The sequence below is a fragment of the Phyllostomus discolor genome, chromosome 4, assembly GCF_004126475.2.
Source record: "Phyllostomus discolor isolate MPI-MPIP mPhyDis1 chromosome 4, mPhyDis1.pri.v3, whole genome shotgun sequence".
Taxonomy (NCBI): Eukaryota; Metazoa; Chordata; class Mammalia; order Chiroptera; family Phyllostomidae; genus Phyllostomus; species Phyllostomus discolor.
In genome coordinates, this window is record NC_040906.2 from 141,262,887 (window position 1) to 141,269,556 (window position 6,670).

The following is a 6,670-nucleotide window of genomic DNA, read 5'->3' on the forward strand; positions in this document are numbered from 1 at the left end:
TTTTTGATAAAGTTATTAAGTACCTAATTCTAAAATGTATCCCAGGATCCCTAATAAGAACTAGATATTCTAGCATATGTGATATTGTTACCTACAGATTCTGCAAAGATTGCCATGATGCACACAGCTAAGAAGTGAGAGAATCCCCATTAGGACCCACATGAGTAGCCAATCCCCAAGGCTCTTCAAGGATATTTCTGTCCCCCTTGGCCACTGTGACTGCCATGAGGAGCACCCAGACATTGAGGCTTGATGGGAGTGACATGGTACATGTTAGCTCCACATACCATTATTGACTTAATGTTTTTATAGGTCACTCTTCACTAAATTTCTTTTGTTTCAGTCTGTATTCCAGGACTCAATTTTTTTTCTCACAAAGCAAGAGATCATTAAATTAAGTCAATTGTTGAAATAGGCTGTTGCAAACTGAACATAGATAGATTGGCATTGGTGTCACTTTTTACAATGATCCTAGGTCGAAGGTAAGATCCCTAAAGTTCCCTCCCCATTATGTTTCCTTACTGAAATATATGAGCCAGGAGGGCGAGCAACATGTAATAATGATTACAAGTTCTCACATGTAATTGTAGTTGTGGGTGCCTTCTTCATGAAATTATATTTTCTCATGGTGAAGAAAATATATGCATATATATTCTACTATGCTTATAATGATGAAGTTGCATTGATGAATACCATATACATTCTTTGTTGCAAAGACTTCCTAATGGATTGCAATGCAGTAGAGTTGAAGTGCTAGCATCCTTTAAAATCATGGACCTGAATAAAGCTAACTGGCCTTGCTAGCACAGGAAACAGGTGACCTTAGCAGCCACATGATGAAGTATTTTGGTCTGAAATCAGGTTGAGTGGCAAATACTAAAGTGCTGTGGCTATGACTTGCAGAATGATGGTTCAACAGCTCTTCATCAATGTCTTTGATTCACATTCTACTGTTCCATACCCCAATGTCAGTTGCATATGAAAGAACACATAAGATGGAAACTTTCAGGCCTCCACATCATGTTTCGGAGAGAACTACAAATCAATGTGCACCTTAAAATTGAGTGTTAATAGCAAGTGGCTGATCTTGCTAGTTTTACCTTAAATAACTTAAACATCACAGTGATTAATTTTATTTCAGTGTTTAAAAACACGTTTTCTCCAAGGTCTAAATGTGCATTTGCATAATTTACAAACATAAATTATTAAATTATTGCTGCTTTATGGACATCCTGCTGAATGTCAATGCATTGCTACTTGTCCTTCTGCAGTTGCGAATATGTGTCTTTTCACTCCCTTTTTCCTTGCACAATGGGGTTATAAATCAACACGGCACCAAATAAGGCCATAACGAAAAGGCATTTTGACATTTTAAAATGTGTTTTGACAGATCAGGTGCTGCTTTTGAAGTGAACTTGAGAAATGATTTTTTTTTGTGTGGTTAATTGCATGCAGCACAGTCTGACTACTAAAGACAACAAACACACTCGTAGAAAAACAACTAGGCAGATATAAGGGGCACATAAAATAAGATATGAAAGTATTTAATATCTGATGAGAACACCTTAGGTTGCTCTCAGTGTCACTGAATTGCCTAGATAATAAAACTGTAAATAATCTAAAATATACCCCAAATTATCGCCAACTACATTATACAGCCTACATTTACCAAGTGGACAAAATGTTGCCAAATAACTCAGCTGCTTTAATATTTGATGCCATATAGATATAAACTGTGTACATAAAAGTAAGGCGAAGCAATAAATGTCGAGGGGGCATCTATAAGAATGTCAACAATAAAAAAGGAAAGAAATAGTGATAAAAACTTAGAACTTATAACTCACACGAATAGGGCACCTGATGTTTCTAAAGACAGCCAGACAATTGTTTCCTTCCCTGCCTCTATTCTCCTGCATCTGCTGATTTCTTGGAAGCATGTAGCTAAAGGGGATGAGGCACAAACCCTCTTTTTCAATTACTGTCTTTTCTATTTCCAAACTCAGATCCCCACAGCAATCCATCTTCTTCATTAGATTTCCAACTGATTTCTATCATCAGTCAAGACTTGTTTTCTCTAGTACATAAAGAAGCATATTTGAGATTTTGGTCTAACTGAGAACTGAGACTTTAGGGAAGAGCTGTTTTTGAAAATGCCAAACAGAAAAACAAACAATAAAATGTTATATTCTATTTTTATAATTGTCACAGCCTATCTGTAGTAAGTTTTCCTAATCACACAGATTCTTTTTTTAGAACAGAAATCTTGCTTCATTCAACTTTGCATTCTTATTGTCTAGCAAAGTGCTTGCTTCAGAGTAGGAAACCCAAAAATGTTAAATGAATGGGTTGGTGGGGTAATGGAGGGATGGAGGGATGGATGGATGGGTAGATGGAAGGAAGGATAGTTGGGATAATAAATGACAAAGTAAAGAAAGGAGACTTCAGAGGTGTTCAATAAACCTGAGTTTCCGCAAGGCAATGTGAAATTGATTATGAATGTTTTCTTTAGCCTCAGGTGCCCTCAGCTAAACAATTATACTTTTCTTCTGTTCTTGTCACAATGTCAAAAACACAAGTGTTTGATACTATTGTAAAAAAATATAGTTTCTGCGGGGGTGGAAATGGGGGAGAGAGAGAGAGGGCTGGGGGTGGACTGGCATGGGGGGAAAAGGCAGAAAACTATACTTGAATAACAATTAAAATTAAATAAATATATAGTCTCTGTTTCAGTTATCCATTACTTCTTAACAAACTATCTCAAACTTAATGACTTACAACAATTTATTATTATTTCTTTGACATCTTTGAGTTGGCAAGCCTGTCTCCTGCAGTCACAGCCAGACAGATGGTAATTGTGTTTGAGTCATCAAGAGGCTTGAGTCAACCACGATGTCCATGGGTCCTTCATACATGTTCTTTGACTAATCCCTTCACCTTTCAATCAGTCCCCACCTCTATGCTCCCTTATTACACCTGTCAGTCTGTCCCATGATTTTATTCCTCTCTTTCTAATTTGCTCATTAGTTTATTTTGTTTATTATATTCCTTTTATAAGTGAGATCATATGGTATTTTTCTTTCACTGACTGGTGGACCCATGGACATGGACAATAATGTGGGTTCTGACTATGGAAGTAGGGAGTAGGCTTGGTGGAGGAAAGCAAAAACAGGACAACTTCAATAACATAAACATTAAAATATTAAAAAATAAGTGCAAAAGTTTGAGAATGCACAAAGTTGACTAAATTGTGAAGAAAGTCACCATTAAACATTGGTGTTAGAAATGCAAATTAGTGCAAAAATTAAGGAAGGTAATGTTTTTTAATATAGCAATTCTAATTTTATATAATTATAGCATCATATATAAGAATATAATTCAAATTGTTAAATAAAGTATAGGACTGCCATACAGTGGAAAGCTGCACTATGCATTTATAAAGAACAAGAATTCTAAAATTTCTAGGATATATTGCTAAGCATAAAATAATCAAGATCCAGGTATATTTGATGTAAAAGAAGGGAAATTGGAATGAATGTTTATATAGTCATACAGAATCTTTGGCAGAAAAAAGATAGCAATAACAAAACATATGTTTACATATGGTCTTCAGGTCATTTCCTGTTTCACTTAGCATCAAGTCTCCAATTCTAGCTACAAAAGGTAGGAATTTCTTCTTTTTTCTGCTGCATAGTGTTCTATTGTATAAATGTACCACAGTTTTGTGTGTGTGTGTGTTGTGTGTGTGTGTATTTAATCCACTGTAATCACACAGTCTGGTACTGGCACAAGAACAGATGCACAGATCAATGGAAGAGAATAGAGAGTCCAGAAATGAACCCAAATCTTTATGGTCAATTAATATTTGACAAAGGACATGAGCATACAATGGAGTAAAGACACTCTCTTCAATAAATGGTGTTGGGAAAACTGGACTAGTACATGAAAAAAATGAAACTAGATGGTCATCTTATACCATACACCAGAATAAATTCAAAATGGATAAAAGGCTTAAATATGTCATGATACCATAAAAATCCAAGAGGAAAACATAGTCAGTAAAATTTCAGATATCTTACCTAGCAATACTTTTGCTGATATATCTCCTAGGACAAGGAAAATAAATAAAAAATAGAAAAAATATGATTACATCAAATGAAGAACTTTCTGCACATCTAAAGAAACCATCATCAAAATGAAAAGGGAACCAACTGTATGAGAGAACATATTTGACAATGATGCATGGAACAAGAGTTTAATCTCCAAAACATATAAAGAACTTATAAGACTCAACATCAGGAAGGCAAACAATCCAGTTAAAAAATGGGAAAGGGCCTGAATAGACACTTGTCCAAGGAGGACATAGAGATGACCCATAGAAATATGAAAAGATGCTCAATATCACTAACCTTCAGAGAAATGCAAATTAAAAAAGAAAAAAACACAATGAGATATTGCCTCACACCTGCCAGAATGACTGTCATTAATAAATGAACAAACAGCAAGTGTTGGTGAAGGTGTGGAGAAAAGGGAACCCTAGTGCACTGTAGTTGGGAATGCAGACTGGTGCAGCCACTGTGAAAAACAGTATGGAACCTCCCCAGAAAACTAAAATAGAACTGCCTTATGACCCAGCAATTCCATGTGGGGAATATACTGAAGAATATTTCCCAAAACACCAATTAAAAGAGTGTATGTACCCCCACGTTCACAGCAGCTCTATTTAGCCAAGATTTGGAAACAGCCTAAGTGCCCATCAGTAGATGAGTGGATCAAAACAAAAAAAAAAAAACCCAAACTGTGATCCATTTATTTTCAAATATGACAAATTAAAATGAACCTAGTATAGTTTTAAATATATATTCTACCTTTTTATCCCAGGAAACACCAGATGGTGGATGACCCCAGTGTAGCAGGGGAGCCAAGAGGCCCTGGAGGCCCTGGAGGCCTCTAGGGCCCTGGAATGGGAGGCTGAGGTGTCTTCCCTGGAGTTTTGGCCAGGTTGGGGTTGGGGTCAGGCTTGGGGTCCAGGCTGTGAAGCTTGGGAGGCAAGGCCAAGGACAAACAGTGTATCCCCAGTCACCAAGTTGGACCACCTGGTCAAGGACATGAAAATGAAGTCCCTGGAGGAGATCTGTTCTCTCTACCCATCAAGGAATATGACATCATTGATATTTTCTTGGGGGCATCCCTCAAGGATGAGGTTTTGAAAATTAAACCCATGCAAAAGCAGACATGTGCAGACCAGAGGACCCAGTTCAAGGCATTTGTCGCCATTGGGGACTACAATGGACATGTTGGTCTGGTGTTAACTGCTCAAAGGAAGTAGACACTGCCATCCCTGGGGCCATCATCCTGGCCAAGCTCTCTATTGTCCCTGTGAGGTGAGGCTACTGGGGGAACAAGACCTGCCAGTTGCACACTGTCCCTTGCAAGGTGATGGGTGCTGTGGCTCTGTGCTGGTGCGCCTCATCCCCGCTCCCAGGGGCACTGGCGTTGCCTCAGCCCTTGTGCCCAAAAAGCTGCTGCTGATGGCTGGTATCCACGACTGCTTTACCTCAGCCAGGGGCTGCACTGCTGCCCTGGGCAACTTCACCAAGGTCACCTCTGGTGCCATCACCAAGACCTACAGCTATCTTATCCCCACCTCTGGAAAGAGACCGTGTTCACCAAGTCTCCCTATCAAGAATTCACCTACCATCTTGTAAAGACCCACACCAGAGTTTCTGGGCAGAGGACCCAGGCCCCTGCTGTGGCCACCACATCATTTTATACAAGAAAAACAAAGTGAATTAAGCCTGTTAAAAATAATATATATTTTAAAATAAGTAAAATTCATGTGACCTAAAACTAATCATTTTAAAGGGTACATTCCATTTAGTACATTCACAATATTGTGAAACCACCAACTACCTCTGTTAAACTTCTAATGTTTTATCACTCCAGAAAGAAAAGCTTATTCCCATTAAATAATCACTCCTAATCCTCCCTCCCCCAGGCCCTGGCAACTGCCAATCCACTTTCTGTCTCTGTGGTTTTACCAATTCTGGATATAACCTATAAATGGAAGCATACAAAACCTTTTGTATTTGGTTTTGACATATACATCTATGTGATAGTATGTATCAGTACTTCATTTCTTTTTGTAGTTGATTAATATTCCATTTTATGTATAAAACACAATTCATTTACCCATTGGTTTATTGATGAACAACTGAACTTTTTCTACCTTTTGGCCATTGTGAATAGTGCTGTTATAAACATTTGTGTAAAGTATTTGTTTGAATATCTCTTTTGAGTTTTGGAATACATATAGGTAGGAGTGGAAATTCTAGGTCATAGAATAATTTAATTTTTTGAGGAAACTCCAAGCTATTTTCTACAACAACCTTAAAATTACATTCCTACCAGCAATATATGAGGGTATCAATTTGTCTACATCCTTGACAACATTTGTCATCTTCCATTTTTTATTAGAGCCATTGTAGTGTGGGGGATGTAGTATCTCATATGGTTTTGTGATCTATTTATGGTTACATGGCTGTGATCATTTTGTGACAATTTATCCAGACTCCAATTAAAATGGGTGTATTTCTCTGCATGCATTTTATTCCAAAAAAATGTGTACTTAATTTTAATGTAAATATTTGTTGAAGGACAAATTGATATGTAT

General features: G+C 37.4%; 1 pseudogene; it reads left to right on the plus strand.

The window, feature by feature from the left end:
• Positions 1-465: 465 nt before the first annotated feature.
• On the plus strand, positions 466-5,805 carry LOC114495027 (annotated as a pseudogene).
• The last annotated feature ends 865 nt before the right edge of the window (positions 5,806-6,670 follow it).